Genomic DNA, 20,048 nt, shown 5'->3' with positions numbered 1-20,048 from the left:
TGACTACGTCTATGGGCTTCCGCAGTTTACGGTTGAAACAGACCACCGCCCCTTTGTAAATAATATCAAGAAGGGCCTGAATGATATGACGCCTCGCCTCCAGCGTATCTTGCTCAAGCTGCGCAGGTACGGCTTTCAACTGATCTATACCCCGGGCAAAGACCTTGCCATTGCCGATGCCCTCTCAAGGACAATCACAACTCCGTGTGGTCATGACGGGTTCATTGGCCAAATACACGCTCACGTCCAGTTTGCAGCCTCTCATTTGCCAGCCACAGATGCACGACTGATGCAAATTCGCCGCGAGACAGCGGCTGATCCACTTCTGCAGTGGGTGATGCGCCTGATGTTGGATGGGTGGCACAAGGGCCAGTGCCCGCAATTTTACAACATCCGCAATGACCTGACGGCTGTCGACGGGGTGCTCCTGAAATTGGATTGCATCGTCGTCCCACAAAGCATGAGCCAGCTAGTGTTGGAGCAACTCCATGAAGGGCACTTAGGGATCGAGAAGTGCCGCCGTAGGGCCAGAGAGGCCGTCTACTGGCCGGGCATCAATGATGACATCGCCAATGTGGTGCTCAACTGCTCAACCTGCCAGCGTTTTCAGCCCGCCCAACCACGGGAGATCCTGATGCCCCATGAGCTCGTCACATCGCCTTGGACCAAAGTGGGCATCGACTTGTTCCATGCATTGGGCAGGGACTACGTCATCATCATCGACTACTTCTCCAGTTACCCGGAGGTCATCAGGCTGCATGATATCACATCCTCGGCTGTGATCAGGGCTTGTAAGGAGACATTTGCCCGACATGGCATTCCGCTGACGGTCATGTCTGACAACGGCCCCTGTTTTGCGAGCCAGGAATGGGCCGGCTTCGCCCGACACTACAATTTCCAGCACATGGCGTCCAGTCCCCTATAGTCCCAATCCAATGGGAAGGCGGAAAAGGGGGTCCACATCGTAAAGTGGCTCCTCAAGGAGGAGCAAGGCCGCCGACGCCGGCTCAGATTTCCATCTTGCTCTGCTGGCCTATCGCTCTGCCCTGCTCTCCACCGACCTGTCGCCTGCTCAGCTACTAATGAACCGCACCCTCAGAACGACAGTGCCATCAATTCTTGCTTCCAACCTCGACCATGTCCCCGTGCTCCACCGCATGCACATGTCTCAACTGCAGCAGAAAACCTCATACGACTCATGGGCTGCTGACCTTCCTGTCATCCATCCACGCGACAAGGTTCGCATCCACCTCCTGGACGGTGGCTGGTCTGCGCCTGCTGTCATTCTAAAGCAGGTGGCCCCCCGATCCTTCCTCCTTCCTGGTCCGCTTACCGGATGGATCCATTCGGCGCCGCAACAGGTGTGCTCTTCGCGGAGCACTTCAGGGTCGTCACGGGATCCTCCGACCAGCTATTCCACTGATCCCGGCGTGGACTGTGTGGCGCTTCCAGTCGCTCTGCCTGCCCCTGACTGTGCTGCAGCCCTCCCGGCTCCTGAGGCGCCAGCTATTGCCCCAGTCTTGAGGCGGTCAAACAGAGTTCGTCGCCCACCTCAGAGACTGAACTTATGAACTCTGCACACATGTGGACTTTTTGAAATGTTCTTTTTCCCACATTCTTTGTTGTTGCCTTTGTTTTCCAGTGATTTGTAAATACCCCCAGGAACTGGTTGTTCCAGTTCGTGGTAGTCATCTGCACCAGGCACCTTCCTCTGTAAATAGTCTTGTTCCCTGTATATAGCTTTGTACATATGTCTTCGCACCTCACACATAGCTAGGTACATTCTCCACACACCCACATTATTATTAGCACATGCATAGATCAACATTTTTTGATAATGTGGGGGATGTCATAATATACACCAGTATATCATGGTGCAGACACACACTGATCAACACACACAGGGACCAATCAACATGTGCAAACACCACAGCCAATCACCAGTTAGAGCACACACATTATAAAGGCAGAGGGCACCACAGTTCCCGCTCATTCTGGGTGCTGCTAACTATAAATGAGTTAAGCACAGAAAACGCCTTCAAGATTGATTGGACTACTCGTGTTTGTTATCAGCAGAAGGAAGATTAACAGGAGATTATGGGTGCAAGGGGGGAAATCATAACATCAGATGATCCTTGCATCAGTTTATCTCATAAGTGTTAATAAGAAGCAATGACATTAAACCTTATATTAGAGCTAAACTTTGTAACAGTGTGTGATTAATTCAAAATAGTACATTTTTTTAGATCACTGTTATTCAAAGTACACATTCCGAATAGTTCCTATTGCTATGCACTTCTATTATACTCAGGGGAGATTTAACAGAAAAGTTTATAAGTGCCATTTGTGGTGGGTTTTGCTGGGAGTTTCTCCTCGGCTCTGTTGGCGAGTTCCCACCGCTATCTAACCGCAATTAGTCACTTCTCTGGTCCCTGGGGAGTTTCTCACCGGTTTAGCCCATATTTGGAGGGCGCTATTTAATAATAATAATAATAATCACTTATTGTCACAAGTAGGCTTCAATGAAGTTACTGTGAAAAGCCCCTAATCGCCACATTCCGGCGCCTGTCCGGCGAGGCTGGTCAGGAAATTGAGCCCGCGCTGCTGGTCTTGTTCTGCATTAAAAGCCAGCTGTCTTAGCCCACTCTGCTAAACCAGCCCCTTTAACTAATTGGGAACAAAGTCCCATAGAGAGCGCGTTTAGCCGCGTGCTTCCCAGCGCTTGTAGCATCGAGAAACACAAGGCTATAAAACCCGACTCGTTGATAAGGGGCCTGAACAGGGAATTTGCAGCCGAGGTCACACATAGCCCCATTTTGTACATTGAGGAGATCCCCTCACCCGAACTCCTCAGTATAGTGAGAGATCAGGTCGCCGAGGGGAGCTCCGAGGACACCACCATATTCTCATTGCAGCTGTCACCCCCACCCTACTCCAGCGCAGAAACACACACCTCAGTAGGAAATGTTATTGGACAGGTTATTGTTGCACAATCTGTTGAGCACCACACCGCTGATGATGTACATCAGGTGGAGGCTGAAACCCCCAGGCGAGACAGCAGTCAGACGTCTGCTGGATCCCTGGACCCAGCTGGGTCCCAGCCTGTGCTGAGCCTCTGAAACAGAGATACCGGGAGGTGATGCAGATGCTCAGGTGTGGCCGTGATATTCAGAGGGGGATGTTTGCGACCCTCCAGCAGATCCATAGCCAATTAGACCGCAGTGGAGAGCCTGATGCACAACATGAACATTATGAGTGGAGGTATCCAGGGAGTTGCTCAGTCGGTGATGACCCTGGCTGAGCTCCTCGACAGCGTGACCCAGTCATTGGAGACGTGGACTTTGATGAGGTGCGGCAGAGCCTATCCCAGTCTCAGGTGGACATAGCCGAAGCATTCCAGAGCATGCCCCAGTTGCTGGGGGACGAGTCCCAGTTGCATGTGGGCATTGCTGGGGCACTCCGGAGCATGTCCTAGTCACTGAGGAGCATCGTCGAGGGAGTCAACATCATTCTGAAGGGCTGGCAGATCACCATGCCATGGGGAGCCGCCTGGGCTGGCATATCCAGATGACACAGGGGCAGCCGGGACTCAATCCAGCTGCTCCTCTGTCCCAAGGAGAACCGCTGGATCTTACGGGCACCGACCGGGAGGAGGAGCCGCTGGATGCCAACTGGGTGCCACCCTACAGTGGCAACAGTGGGCACCAGCACCCCGCTCCCCCCCCTCCCCCGAGACCCACCCCCCTGACAATGACACATTACGGAATCAACACCCGGAGCAGGGTGGCAGAGAGGGAGCCACGTGCTATGTGAAGCGGGCAAGGATGAGGGCCTCCCTGGCACTCCAGGTGTGCTGGACCCTTAACGCTGCCGCCTGTCCTCCAACCTCCGACCGGTCATGCGGGTACTCCGCCGGTTCGTCCTCTAGCCCCTCCTGGTCCAGCACATCCTCATCCTCATCCTCCTCTTCTGAGATAGCTACATGTTCCTCCCCCTCCACCTACAGCATACCACCCACTGGTGTGCCAAGTTATAGAGGATACAGCACACTACCACAAATTCGCCAACCCTCTGGAGGGGGTGTACCGCAGTGCACCACCAGAGATGTTGAGGCATCGGAACCACATTTTGAGGAGTCCGATGCACCGCTCAATGACAGCCCAGTTCGGCTCATGGGCCTCATTGTATCAGGCCACCTGCCTCCGTACTGACATCATTTGCCAGGTCCTCAGCAGATGCCCCTTATCCCACAAGAGCCAAACGCCCAGTCTGGGATTGACCTAGAAGAGGAGAGGGATGTCTGAAAACTCCAGGATGTACTACTCCCTGGGAAGCGTGCACAAATGTGGATGATCCTCATCGCACTCGAGCTGGATGTTCAGCGAGTGGATGCTCGTCCTGTTGATGTAGGGCACTCCCAGACTGCCCGGTGGGCACAAGGCCACATGCATGCCATCCACTGAGGGACCTGGGGCATCCCGACTATGGTGGAGAATCCTGCTGCCCGGGCATCCTGTTGAGCCTGATCCATGTCAAAGTTTATATAGTTTGCTGCCCGACACTCTGAGAACCCAGTCACCCATCAAGCCAGGGAGGGACCCAGAGGGGAGACTGGTAATGGCCCAAGGTGCACAGGCATCACTGGGGCAGCATGGTAGCACAGGGGCAGAATGGTAGCACAAGGGCAGCACGGTAGCAAAAGTGGACAGTGTGGTGAATGTAATATATGAATGTATATAATAATTCACACTGTTATTGTAAGCGCAGTAGCGCCATCCTACCACTAGGGGGGGAGTAGCCGAAACTGCAGAGGATCAGAAGCTGAGTCTACTGCACGCGAGGGTGAGCCACAGAATCTCTACGCAACTAAACTCGGCCAGTTCATATACTGCGGCGCTAGCAGTTCTTGAAAAAAATGTATGTACGGCCAATTAATGAAGTTTACGTTCGCCATGTGTTTACGACTCGCAGAATTCCTAAGAGAACTTAACAATTTATCCAATGACTGTAAATATCAAGCGGTTACCGCGGCTGAACACAGGGAATTGGCGGTACGCAATGTTTTTGCAGCGGGCCTCAGGTCTAACTATGTGTGCCAAAGACTGCTGGAAAAGGGGGCCCAGGACTTAGAAAAGACTGTGGAAGCATCGACCACGATGGAGGTCTCCTCCCGCAGCCTTAACCCGTTCCCGCAGACCCCGTGATCCCATCATTGGCCCCCGACCAGCGACTCCCCCAGGCCTGTGCTACGCGGCCGCCCAGCCACCATGCTGCCCCAGCCAGCCACTATGCTGCCCCAGCCTGCCACTATGCTGCTCCAGCCTGCCATTTCTGGGGCCAGAACCAGCACCCGCGGCAGCACTGCCCGGCCCGCAACGCGACCTGCAGTAGCTGCGGGTGAAAAGGGCATTACGCTAGAGTGTGCCTCGCTAAAAGGGCCCCAGCTTCCAACTCTCCAGCGACTCGCAGTAACTGCTCCCCGCACTCTCAGCCCCGCGGGGCCCGAAACGCTGCGGCCTATGCCCCGACTCAGCCCCCTCCAGCCACGTGCGACTCATGGGGGCCGCCATCTTGGATGCCATCTTCCTCGCCATCCGCCACGTGTGACTCATGGGGGCCGCCATCTTGGACGCCATCCTCCACCACGTGCAATCCACGGGCCCGATCGGCATCTCTGCGCTCGAACAACTCAGCTGAGGAATTCGAACTAGACTATGAACTCAGAGGGCTGTCATCACGGGGCCACTCCAGCACAGCTGATCGAGCCGCCGACTACCCGCAACTCAGCGCGGTCATCCTAGACCAATCCAGACCAAAGAACCCTACGAAACGCGATGACAGAGGTCCACATCAACGGGTACAAGACGTCATGCCTCTTTGACTCCGGGAGCACAGAGAGCTTCATACACCCAGACCTGGTAAGACGCTGTTCGCTCCCCGTTTTCCCCGCGCAGCAAACTATCGCGCTCGCTTCAGGCTCCCACTCGGTCCAGATCCAGGGGCGCACCGCCGCGACACTCACAATCCGAGGCACTAGTTACTCGAAGTTTAAACTCTACGTTTTGCCCGAACTCTGCGCGCCACTCTTATTAGGCCTAGACTTCCAGTGTAACCTCAAGAGCCTCACCCTCAGCTTCGGAGGGCCCCTGCCCCCACTCTCGGGCAGTCCCTAGTGACCGCTTTTACCTCCTCGTTGGAGAATGGCAGGTTTCGGGCCCTGATGTAGTGGGCGAGCCAGGTGACCCCCGGGTGGCAGAGGTCATTGTGGATACTTTTTAATCAGTTGATCTGCACGCTGGCGCATGTCCCGCAGGATAGGGCATCCGGAGGCTCGTTGAGCTTCCCGGGTCGATATTTGATATCATAATTGTAGGTGGAGAGTTCGATCCTCCACCTCAAAATTTTATTGTTTTTTATTTTGCCCCTTTGCGAGTTGTCGAACATGAAGGCAACCGATCTTTGGTCGGTGATGAGGGTGAACCTCCTACCTGCGAGGTAGTGCCTCCAGTGACTAATAGCCTCCACAATGGCTTGTGCTTCTTTCTTGACTGAGGAATGTCAGAGTTCTGAAGCGGAGAGGGTACGGGAGAAAAATGCAACGGGTCTCCCTGCCTGATTTAACGTGGCTGCAAGAGCTACATCTGAGGCGTCGCTCTCTACCTGAAATGGGGTGGATTCATCCACCGCCCGCATGGCCGCTTTGTCGATGTCCTCCTTGATGCCGTCGAAGGCCTGGCGTGCTTCGGCTGACAGGGGAAATCGTGTGGTCCTAAAGAGTGGGCGGGCTTTGTCCGCATATTGAGGGGCCCACTGGGCGTAGTAAGAAAAAAATCCCAAGCACCTTTTGAGGGCCTTGGGACAATGAGGGGGAGGGAGTTCTAAGAGGGGGCGCATACGGTCTGGGTCTGGGCCCAGGACTCCGTTTTCCACGACATAGAACATAGAACATAGAACAGTACAGCACAGAACAGGCCCTTCGGCCCTCGATGTTGTGCCGAGCAATGATCACCCTACTCAAACCCACGTATCCACCCTATACTCGTAACCCAACAACCCCCCCCCCCCCCCCTAACCTTACTTTTTAGGACACTACGGGCAATTTAGCATGGCCAATCCACCTAACCCGCACATCTTTAGACTGTGGGAGGAAACCGGAGCACCCGGAGGAAATCCACGCACACACGGGGAGGACGTGCAGACTCCGCACAGACAGTGACCCAGCCGGGAATCGCACCTGGCACCCTGGAGCTGTGAAGCATTTATGCTAACCACCATGCTACCGTGCTGCCCCTTAATGAGATAGAGAATCTGGTGAACTGGTGCAACGACAATAATTTCTCCCTCAATGTTAACAAAACAATGGAGATTGACATCGACTTCAGGAAGTGTAGAGGAGAACATGTCTCTGTCTACATCAACGGGAACGAAGTAGAAAGGGTCGAGAGCTTCAAGTTTTTAGGTGACCAGACCACCAACAACCTGTCCTGGTTTCCCCCATGCCGACACTATAGTAAAGAAAGCACACCAACAACTCTACTTTCTCAGACTAAGGAAATTTGGCATGTAGGCTACGACTCTCACTATCTTCTACAGATACACCATAGAAAGCATTCTTTCTGGTTGTATCACAGCTTGGTATGGAGCCTGCTCTGCCCAAGACCGCAAGAAACTGCAAAAAGTTGTGAATGTTTATAGCTTTAAATTGAGGGGTGGTAGATATAGGACAGATGTCAGAGGCAGTTTCTTTACTCAGAGAGTAGTAGGGGTATGGAACGCCCTGCCTGCAACAGTAGTAGACTCGCCAACTTTAAGGGCATTTAAGTGGTCACTGGATAGACACATGGATGAAAATGGAATAGTGTAGGTCAGATAGGCTTCAGATGGTTTCACAGGTCGGCGCAATATCAAGGGCCGAAGGGCCCGTACTGCGCTGTAATGTTCTATGTTCTATGTTCTAATGTAGCCCAGTCCATCACGCAAACCAGCCTCCCATCCATTGACTCTATCTATAATTCCCGCTGCCTCGGAAAGGCAGCTAGCAAATTAAGGACCCCACTCACCCCGGACATACTCTCTTCCACCTTCTTCCACCAGGAAAAAGATACAAAAATTTGAGGTCCTGTACCAACCGACTCAAGAACAGCTTCTTCCCTACTGCCATCAGACTTTTGAATGGACCTACCTTGTATTAAGTTGATCTTTTCTCTACAGTCTAGCTTTGACTATAACATTATATTCTGCAGTCTCTCCTTTGATCCCTGAAAGTTGCCACCCAGGTTGAGAGGATTGTTAAGAAGGCGTACGGTGTGTTACCTTTTATTGGTAGAGGAATTGAGTTTCGGAGCCATGAGGTCATGTTGCAGTTGTACAAAACTCTGGTGCGGCTGCATTTGGAGTATTGCGTGCAGTTCTGGTTGCCACATTATAGGAAGGATGTGGAAGCATTGGAAAGGGTACAGAGGAAATTTACCAGAATGTTGCCTGGTATGGAGGGAAGATCTTATGAGGAAAGGCTGAGGGACGTGAGGCTGTTTTTGTTAGAGAGAAGAAGGTTAAGAGGTGACTTAATTGAGGCACACAAGATGATCAGAGGATTAGATAGGGTGGACAGTGAGAGCCTTTTTCCTCGGATGGTGGTGTCTAGCACGAGGGGACATAGCTTTAAATTGAGGGGAGATAGATATAGGACAGATTTCAGAGGTAGGTTCTTTGCTCAGAGAGTAGTAAGGGCGTGGAATGCCCTACCTGCAACAGTAGTGGATTCGCCAACACTAAACGCATTCAAATGGTCATTAGATAGGCATATGGACAATAAGGGAATAGTGTAGAGGGACTTTAGAGGGGTTTCACAGGTCGGCGCAACATCGAGGGCTGAAGGGCCTCTACTGCACTGTAATGTTCTATGTTCCTTCCCTATGTAAAGTATGCGTTGTCTGCATAACATTCAAGAAACAACACTTTTCACTGCATACTAATACATGTGGCAATAATAAATAAAATCAAATAAAATCAACTAAAGTTGGCACAGGTTCAAAAGGAGTTTGAAAGTATGTTGAAGAATGATATCATTGAAGTGAGTTGCAGCGATTGAAGCTCACCTATTGTGACGGTACCAAAACCAAATGGAACACAACAATTGTGTATGGACTATAGAAAGGTCAATATGGTTATGAAGTCAGATTTGTATCCTATTCCTCATTTATAAGACTGTTGAAAAAATGGGACAAGCAAATTTTATTCCCAAACTTGACTTACTTAAATATTAGCAAGTACCTTTATCAGACAGGACAAAGGGCATTTCGGCTTTTGTGATGCCAAATGATCTGTATCAGTTTAAAATTAAATGAAGAATGCACCAGCATTCCAAAACTTAACTAACAAGGTCATTTCTGGACTAAACAGTTGTGCAGTGTACATTGACGATTTGGTGGTGTTCAGTCAAATGTGGAAGAAGCATTTGGAACATTTAAAGAAATTATTCAATCGACTGCAGGAGGCTGGATTGGTGATAACCTTGACTAAAGTTGAGTTACAAAAGCCCAAGTCACATTCTTCGGCCATACTGTTGGATATGGTCAGCTGCCCCCCCCGGAACATGAAGATGAAAGCTATTGAGAGTTCCCAATACCGTAAACGAGAAGAGAAGATTTCTGAACATGAGTGGTTTCAACAGAAAATTTGTGCCAAATTTCAACAGTGTGGTTGCTCCACTGACTGAACTTTTTAAAAAGAACCAGAAATGTTATTGAACGTCAGAATGTCAGGGGGCATTAGAACTTCTGAAAACTTACCACCACACCAATTTTGGTGACGTAGAATGATGACAAATAATTTAAGGTGATGCGAGCATTGGTGCTGTACTTTTACAAGAAAATGGCAAAGGTATAGAAAGACCCGTTAGTTATTTTTCCAGAAAACTAAAGATTCATCAAAAGAAGTATTCAACCATTGAGGAGACATTGCGTTTGGTATTTGTGTTGCAACATTTTGACATTTATATTGCTAACAATTCATCAGAGACAATTGTTTGTACAAACCATAATCCACTGAAGTTTCTGGAGAAATTCAAGGATTGAAATGCAAGACTGTTTAGGTAGAGTTTATTGCTCCAACCATTGAATGTAAAAATTAAATATGTAGGAAGAGGAAACGTGTTTGCTGATGCTTTATAATGACTTTGAAATGTGAGACGAATGAAACATTTAAAATGGGTAAGACTGAAATGGACTATACTGATGTTTAAATTTGCATGCATGAATATGATGAGATACATATCTTCTTGTGTAATAGTAGTGGTTGGTAATGAGTTGTATTTAAAGTTTTTAAATATATATTTTTATTGGGAACCTTTTCATGATTACAAAATAATATAACACTATACAACAGATATAACAAGGAACAATACAAAAGTGGCACCATCATTAATCAAAAAACAAATCCAAACATAACCCTGCAATATTAAAGTAAAATGCCCCCCAGCAACTGATGGTAACTAACTCTGAAAAAGGAAATGAATGGCTGCCATCTCAGGTGGAACCCTTCAACCAACCCCTTAGTGGTGTACCTGACCTTCTCCAAATGGATGAACTATGTTACATCACCCAACCAGGCCGAGGCACTTGGAGGAGTAGGCGACCTCCACCTAAGCAGAACTCGTCTCCGGGCCATTAACGAGGCAAAGACAAGGACATTCACCTTCACCCCCGTCTGCAGCAAGGGTGAGCCCAATACCTCAAAAATGGCCACCAGCGGAAAAAGTTCCAGCTCGACATCAGGAATCTCTGACATGGTATTGAAGAAGGAGACCCAAAAGGTTAATAATTTGGGGCCGCTGCACTGCAGTTGGACATCCAGCAGCATCCACAGCGACATCCCACAGTGGATGCAGGGGCAGCTGCAGCAGCGGAGGGAATGGCTGCGGAGTGGCCCGTCGTCGCCGTACAGGCCGCAGGCACTCATGGCCGGAATGTTCAGGGGGATGCCGAGGGGAACATTGACCCCCAAACGCTGAGGATGGCACAGGATGCGGACACTGATGTCGAGCAGCATGGGGGGGAGGAGGAGGTGACACTGATGGTGGAGCCAGGGCACCAGAGGCGACAATCGAGGCCGAGGGTGTACCGTGCCCAGATCTCTTTCGAGACACTGCCGGACACCACCTGCAGGAGGAGACTCCGGTTCAGCAAAGAGACGGTCGCGCATATCTGCCACCTCGTGGCGCACCTCGCCCCATGTGGAACGGGAGGAGGACACGCGATACCGGTTGCCGTCAAGGTGATGGTGGCACTGAACTTTTATGCTACCGGCTCCTTCCAGTCTCCAAGTGGGGACCTCTCCGGGATCTCCCAAGCATCGGTCCACAGGTGCATCCGGGATGTGACCAACACCCTGTTTGCCATCGCCGACCGCTACATCACCTTTCCCGAGGATCGAGCAAATCAAGAAGCACGAGCCCGTGCATTTGCCAACGTGGCTGGGATACCGATGGTCCAGGGAGTGATTGATTGTGTTCACGTCCCCATTCGCCCGCCTGCAGGGGACAGGGAGGTGTTCACAAACAGGAGGGGGACATACTCCATGAACATCCAGGTGGTATGCAACCCCCACATGAAGATCATGCACATGTGCGCAAGGTTCCCTGGGAGTGTGCATGATGCGTACATTCTTGCACAGTCATTCATCCCTGCTATATTGAGAGATGCCCCCCCCCCCCCCCCCCCCCCCCCCCCCCCCCGGCTGAGGGGCTGGTTGCTAGGCGACAGGGGTTATCCACTGAGGTCTTGGCTGATGATGCCCATACGGAGTGTTCTTGAAAATACAGAAAAATGTGTCATTTGAAACATGGAAGTCTGGCAATATCTGGTTTGAGAGGATACAGGGAAAGATCCCACAAAAGTTTCATAGCAGCTTCAAAGAGCAGGGTTATAAAATGCAGATTCTTGCTCACAAGCAGGTTTTAGCAAACACACAGGTTTCATGTGGTAAGCTAAAACAATGGCTCACACCTTCATGGAATGTAACTATCTCAGGAAGCATCTGAAAAAGCATGGATGAGAGGTTCAATTGCATTAAGTGACGAATGTTTAAAACAGGCAAGTCTTTCAAGTCATAACCAAGTTAAATTTTAGCATACAGCTAAAAGCAAAGTTTCACACCTTAATTGAAATAAACTCTCTTAGTAAACAGCTGGAAAGGATGGAAGATGCTCAGTCGAATTTGGTGTCAATTTTAAAGTGTAAAATTCTACGAACCTCAAGTCAATTAAAAGAAAATTGGAGACGACCTGTCTACGAGAAACATCATTTAAGTCAAAATCAAAGGAAAAGTTATGAGCTGGGGACAATTGGAAAATTAAACGATTCGAAATCACAGAAATAAAAGTTAACACCTATTGAAACCAAAGCATTGTTTAATCAGATCTGAGAGGAGACGATATGCCCAAAATGAATAATTAGTTGTAGTAAGATGTTTACATCAAAGATACTTTTAAACTATCAAAGTGAAACAAGCTCATTTACAATAAAGTCGTTAAAACTTAATAACTCTCAGAAAGAGAATATAAACCCAGGGAGCAGCAGCAACAAGGACAGAGGAAACCAGCAACAGGAGAGAAGGGGAGGAGAACTCAGAGAGAGAGAGAGAGAGAGAGAGAGAGAGAGCTCGGTCATGGGAAAGACAAGGCAAGCAGCCGAGTTTAAACAGTTATACATCTAAGGAAGACTAGAATTTAAACAGGAGCAGAGCCAGAGCCAGCTCTCACAGCTCGGTGCATGGGAAAGACAGGACACAGCAACCGAGTTCACCAGCGAATACAACTCAAGAAGACCAGATTTTAAGAAGATCGATTGTCAAGGTGGGACTGAAGGTCTGTACAACCAACCAGCAGCAGCCAGAAGCAAGATCTTTTTTCCTTTCTGTAAAGAAAGTGTTTGCATCTTTTAAAAAGAAAAAATATAATAATAAAAATAACTTAACCTGAAAAAGTGGTTATTAGCTTACTTCACTTCCCTAATAACGCAGGACCCAGGACATCAATGCTATTAAGGGGTAAGTAGGTAAAATTCTTCGGTGAAGGTATGGGTTATACCGGGGATAACTTGAAAAGATAGTTTGACCTGAATAGCACCCACAGAAGCCTGCAGCGGAGTCAGGGAGTGAGAATCCCTGTTCACCATTTAGAATATCAACCTTTTTTTTGGTATAGGGGGAATTCTAAGAATAGTGGTGAGTTTTAACTTCAGGAGGCCTCAGACCAACGCGGAGACCCTTTACAATGAGGCCCATGCGGCAACCAGGGGTGTGGTGGAGCGCTGCCTTGGGCTCCTGAAGATGAGATTCAGGTGCCTGGACCGCTCCGGAGGGGCCCTGCAGTACCAGCCCGACAGGGTCGCTCGCATTGCCGTGGTCTGCTGTGCTGCAGGAGGCGGAGGGAGAAGCCAGTGGCAGTGGAGGAGGAGGAGGAGGAGGAGGTGGAATAGGTTGGTCGTGCATCGGGGGCAGCACACAGACACGACCCGGGTGCTGGTAATGTCCAGGAGGCTGCAAGATTCACACGTCGCGTGCAATGGCACCGCTGAGCCCACCACTCCCACCTGCATCGCCAGTCGCGTAGACGGACAGCACACAACTCCCACCACCACCACCCCCCCAAACCCCCCCCCCCCACCCCCGCCCCCGCTCCGTGTACACTGCTGCACTTCGACATCACCCTTACCACTGGGTCCAGACGGTATGGCACGACATTGATGGCTGTGTCAGCGGGTGTGATCAGTGCCATGTGGAATGATGACAGCCCGCTCTGCGATGAGCTGTGAGCTCAGAATTGTTAGAGTCTGACTCATGGCAATAACTGAACCATCCATCTCGGTGGCCGCCGAGTTCGTCAGGGACACTCCATCACGTTTCCGCGTGGGGTACCTGTGGGAGGGAGCGGGGGGGGGGGGGGGGGGGGGGGGGGGGACTGCAGACCCGGCACCGAAGTTTCACCGCTCGTCAACCCCAGCGACACTCGGTCACCATCATGATCCCCGTGGCAACGGAAAAATCACACAGTCTTACAAGTTAGGTGCAACAGTGAGTTTAATGGTGAATATTATGTACAGATGCCCTAGCCACTACAACTAAACTGTGCCCTTCACCCGTGCCAACTTACTATGTGTCCCTCTTCATTGCCTTACGTCTAAGTGAATCCCCAGATGGTACAACATGAGTGGAGGGGGACTGCTGATAATCACGCCCCGCGACATGTCTCCCCGTCAGCACTCGTTTCCTGGGGCGACCTGGCCTTGATGGGCCAGGCTGCTCTGCGGGCGTTTCGGATGACGTGGTGCCACCCTGCTCTGCCCGCTGCCCACCTGATGCACCAGGGATGGGACGGGGGGCAGGCCACGCATTCAGGGATGCCCCGTGATGTAGTTAATGGGACGGGCCCCGGTACCTCCTCCTCATCCGGGGAGCCCGGTAGCCCCCGGGCCTCATTGTGGGACGGAGGTGCGAGCGGGGAGGTGCCCCGTCGCCCCACCGACACGTGCCGCTGCCAGTCCTGGAGGCCTGCAATGGTATCGACCAGGGTCTGAACGTTCGCTGAGACGGAGTCCAGGGAGTGAGACATTCCCGCCAGGGACTGTACGATCTCAACCTGTGAGTGCGCGACGCCATCAAGCACGTGCGTCAGGTGGTCGATGCTCTCCGCGACTGACAGCTGGGACTGTGCCATGGCCTGCTGGGACTGTGCCATGGCCTGCTGGGACTGTGCCATGGCATGCTGGGACTGTGCCATGGCCTGCTGGGACTGTGCCAGGGCCCGTAGCGCGCCGGCAATGTCATGTTGGCTCTGGCGCATTGCTGCCTGTGAGAGGGCAGCCCTCTCCAGGGCCGTGGATGACGCGTGCACATTAAGCCCAACGCTTTGCTGAACCTGACCGTCCAGCCCCTCGGCTGCTCCGACCTCCACCTGCTGTACCGGCTCAGCTGTGTGGTGCACACCAGACCGTGACCCAGGGGCCTCATCACTTAATTACCCAACCGAGGTGAGTGTCTTTGGGATGGTGAATGGTGTGGGAGACAGCAGTGCCGCAAGCTCTAGTTCCTCGTCCGTTAGAAATTCAGGATGGTCCTGGTCCCAGTCATATCCCAGAGCAGGGCGCACGCGGCCCATGTATGGTTCAGCGTCGGGTGAATCCGTTGACTGCGTCGCCGTCCTCTGTGTGTCTGGGTCCACAATCTCACGGCCCGACCTTCGGACAATGCACAGCCATGAAAGTCGTCACCATCCGGCCTCTGTACGTCCTGCTCGAGAGTCCCGGATTTGGAGGATGGCACTCCTGGCCGACCTCCTGCCACCCTCTGACGTGCGGCCCTGGGTGCGGTGGTCGTCGTGGATGGTCTCCTGTGTGTGGCACCAGATGGCCCTGGGCGTTCGTCAGCTGGCCCTGGGGAACAGAATAATATGGGGTTAGTTATACACGCTCGGCCGGGCGTAGGATGGTCCAGTGGGTAGAGTGTGAGGGGACAGAGGATGGGGGGTCCAGTGGGTAGAGTGTGAGGGGACAGAGGATGGGGGGTCCAGTGGGTAGAGTGTGAGGGGACAGAGGATGGGGGGTCCAGTGGGTAGAGTGTGAGGGGACAGAGGATGGGGGGTCCAGTGGGTAGAGTGTGAGGGGACAGAGGATGGGGGGTCCAGTGGGTAGAGTGTGAGGGGACAGAGTATGGGAGGTCCAGTGGGTAGAGTGTGAGGGGACAGAGGATGGGGGGTCCAGTGGGTAGAGTGTGAGGGGACAGAGGATGGGGGGTCCAGTGGGTAGAGTGTGAGGGGACAGAGGATGGGGGGTCCAGTGGGCAGAGTGTGAGGGGAGAGAGGATGGGAGGTCCAGTGGGTAGAGTGTGAGGGGAGAGAGGATGGAAGGTCCAGTGGGTAGAGTGTGAGGGGACAGAGGATGGGAGGTCCAGTGGGCAGAGTGTGAGGGGACAGAGGATGGGGGGTCCAGTGGGCAGTGTGAGAGGACAGAGGATGGGGGTCCAGTGGGTAGAGTGTGAGGGATCAGAGGATCGGGGGTCCCATGGGCAGAGTGTGAGGGGACAGAGTTTGGGGTTCCAGTGGGCAGAGTGTGAGTGGACAGAGGATGGGCTGGGGGAGGGGGGGGTGTCATGCAGGGTTGTCTCACTTGGTTCTGCACCTCCACTCGCATTGCGCGACCTCCCGGGTGGCAGACCCCCAGCAAGGTCCAGTGCCCTCTGCTCGAACACTGTCAGGGGATGCATAATGGGTGAATCCCCTCCGGTTCTGTTGCGCTCCCGGCTGTTGTAAGCAGTCTTGTCCTGCTGGGGGGGGGGCATAGATAGATCATCACAATTTGGCAGGTATCATCAGGGCGTTCAGATATTGGCATCTCTCCAGGGGGTCGTGGTGCTCATGTGGGTCTGTGACAACTTTGTTAACCACCCTCCACTCACTCTCGCCCTCCCCCTCCCCCTCATGCCCGGGGTGGGGGGGGGGGGGGCATGGGCGGGGGGGAGGGGGATGGTTGTGACCCGGGGGCACCCTTGTGGCACTTACCCTGGTAGCCCTGGTGGGGTCGTGGAGCTTCTTGCGACACTGCTCCCCAGACTGAGGGGTCTGCCCCACAGCACTGCCTGCCGTGCCCACCTCACGCCAGGCCCGTCGCACAATGCTGGAAGGGTGGCGATGCCCTCGTCTTGGGCAGATGATGCCCCTGCGCTGCTCCACCTCATCGAGGAGGGTCTCCAGGTCCGTATCACGGAACCTCGGGGCGGCCCTCCGTGGCTCCGACATTTCCCCCCCATCTTTGTTATCGTCGCTCACGCCCTTTTACGACACGGAGCGGCGTCATTCGGGCGTCAATCGGGCGTCGCGCGCTTCTGATGTAACGCCCTCCCCCGTGTTTCACGTGGCCCCGATGCTAGCCCATTCCCGGGGCCAGGATCAATCGCGATCGGGGCCGTTTCGCACCATCGTTGAACTCGACCGAGTTCACGACGGCTTTCCCGATGCGGCACGCCATCGGAGAATCGCGCCCCTTATAGAAATCACAATTAACTTGACCCCCAACCCACCCAAATATCTTTGAGAATTATTCCAGTGGGATTTGGGCCTGCCATTCCATCTGGCAACCCCATGACTCTGATATTCTGGGCTGGATTCTCCACTTCCCCAGCTGCATGTTCCTCGGCAGCACGTCATTTCCAGCAGCAGGATTCTCTGTTCCCCCCACCGGCCAATGGGGTTTCCCATTGTGGCTGCCCTGTATAACTTATTTACCCTCCCAAAAAGGATTTAGGGAGGAAGACAGGAAGACATTGAAAGAAACTCCAGAAAACGTGCATGAATATTCATTTTGATAGGCAGGACCCTGCCCACCAAGGACTGGGGAGGTTATCCCATCTTTGCAGATCTGACTTGACCTTACTCACCAAACTGGTGTAGGTCAGTTTATGGAGCCAGGGCCCAGACCCGGGCCATTCAGACACCCAGAAACCTGAAGCTTGACCTGGCAAGATGAAAGGGAAGCCTCTCCCTTCACCGTGGGATCCACCGAAAAGCACTCTTTCCCAAATTCAACTTGTATCCCAAAAAGAGCCAAAGCTCTTCAGAAGCTCCATGATATCCTCCATCGTGGGGACTGGGTCCTTCACATAAAGCAGCATGTCATTGTTATATAAGGACACCCTATGTTCCACCCCTCTCTTAATTATCCCCTTCCACTTCTCAAAGCCTCAAAGCCATAGCCTAGGACTCAATCGTCAATAAAAATAAGACGGGAGATATTGGACAGCCTTGTCTCGTTCATTGACACAATTGAAAGCACCCCAAACTCAAATGTTGGTACCTACACTAGCTGATGGGGCCTTACATAATAGCCGTATCCATGAGACAAACTTTGGTTCAAGCCCAAACTTCTCCAGAATTGCAAAACAGACACTTCCATTGCACCCTGTCAAATGCCTTCTCGGCATCTAAAGACACAACCACCTCAGGATGCCAGAGGGGAAAGAACTACATTTAACAGTTGCCGGACATTAGACAACAGTTGCCGGCCCTTAACAAACCCTGCCTGATGCCCATCACCCTAGAAAACTCTAACCTCATTGTGAGCAACTTAGCCAATACATTGGCATCTACATTCAACAACAAAATAGGACAGTATGACCCATATTCCACAGGATCCTTATCTTTTTTCACCAGAAGGAAAATTGATGCCTGCACCAGTGTCCCTGGAGGGACCCCCAGGCCAAAGAATCCTGAAACATGTTGTAATCAACTCCAATTGGCTTTATTGGTTGGCCAATTGGAGTATGAGCTCCCTCAATGATAGCTCATTGAGGGGGCCCATATAAGCACCTGTGTAGGCTTTGTGAGCCAGTCTTAAGTTGACTGGACTGCTAGCAGCACTGTTTGTAGCTGCTCCTGTAATATCGTTATTGTAAATAAATATTGGTGTGGTGACAGAACTCCTGCCTCCCGTGGATTACTACAGTGGCGACGAGGTAAACTAAGAATTTTGCGGAGACCAGCTCCCGCACTCGGAGGGTAAGCCTTGCCATTTTAAAATGCCGTTTTTTGGGAGGTTAGAGGCTTTCGACCCGGCTATTGAGGACTGGTCCCAGTATGTGGAGAGAATGTGTTACTTTTTCCGGGCAAATGTTATACTGACGGACGAAAGGAGATGGCTTATCCTGCTGTCGGCGTGCGGACCCTCAGCTTTCGCCATTATACGTAGTCTGACTTATCCCGATGCGCCGGACACAAAAACTTTCCAAGAAGTGACGGAATTGGTGAAAGAGCGCTATGACCCAAAACCACCCCTCATTTTGCGTAGGTACAGATTCTACACAGCGAAGCGGGAAGACAGGGAGTCAGTCACGAATTTCTTGACCCGCCTGAGAAGGCTGGCGGAAAAATGTGAGTTTGGCCCGACGCTAAATGAAATGCTTCGGGACCGGTTAGTGTGTGGTATAAACAACCTCACAATACAGAAACGCCTGTTGGCGGAAACGGAGCTAGACTGCAGGCAGGCGTTACAGCTCGCACTGTCCCTAGAAAAGGCAGCAAGTGGGGCGCAGGAACTACAGGGCACGCCAATGGAGGTAGATACCTGTGAGAGGGACTACCACAACGGGTCCTGCTACCAGATAGATGCTCTCAGGAAAAGCCTGAGGAACAGAGGGAAAAAGGAAAACCCCAGAACTGCCCCCAAATCTGCCAGGACTAACTGGAGACAGAGGGAGGTACCGGCTGAGGCTCCCCCAACAGTGAAGGACCGTTTCTGGCACCAGACAGAGTGGGGTAACAATGACAGAAACCCTAGAAGGAGGTGGCAAAAGAGGAATAGCAGGTGGGGACGCAGGGAAGTACACAACCTAGACGCCCTATCCTCCTCCGAAGGGGAACAATTATATAACATTGCAACGAAGAAAGCAGAACCCATTAGGAGTACCCCACGGGTGAACGGGCGGCCGACAATAATGGAAATAGACACGGGTGTGGCCGTATCAGTAATGGGAGTGGCACCATTTAGAAAAATCAAAGATGGACTCCAGCCACTAATCCTAACAAAAACATCGACGAAACTTAAAACCTACACGGGGGAACCCCTGGAAGTTCTAGGCATGACTCATGTACCTGTGGAATATGAGAAACAATTGCTCAGATTACCGTTGACGATAGTAGAGGGCTCCGGACCGAGCTTAATTGGATGAAACTGGCTGAAAGACCTAAAATTAGATTGGATGAAAATTTTCCAGAGTGGAAGCGGGCAGTTGAGTGAAGTACTCCAAAAATACCCGGAGGTCTTCCAGGAAGGTTTGGGGGAAATCATAAGCGCCAAAGCAACTTTGCACATGGACCCAGAAGCCCTTCCGAAATTTTGTAAGGCCAGGCCGGTACCTTTTGCATTAAGGAAGAAAGTAGATGACGAAATAGAAAGGTTACGGCGCGACGGCATTATCAGACCAGTACAGTTCTTGGAATGGGCAGCGCCGGTGGTACCAGTTTTGAAGGTAGACAGCTCGATACGTCTCTGTGGAGATTT

The sequence above is a fragment of the Scyliorhinus canicula genome, chromosome 13 (assembly GCF_902713615.1).
Source record: "Scyliorhinus canicula chromosome 13, sScyCan1.1, whole genome shotgun sequence".
Classification (NCBI taxonomy): domain Eukaryota; kingdom Metazoa; phylum Chordata; class Chondrichthyes; order Carcharhiniformes; family Scyliorhinidae; genus Scyliorhinus; species Scyliorhinus canicula.
The sequence above is the reverse complement of the archived record's forward strand: the minus strand, read 5'-3'. Positions refer to the sequence as shown.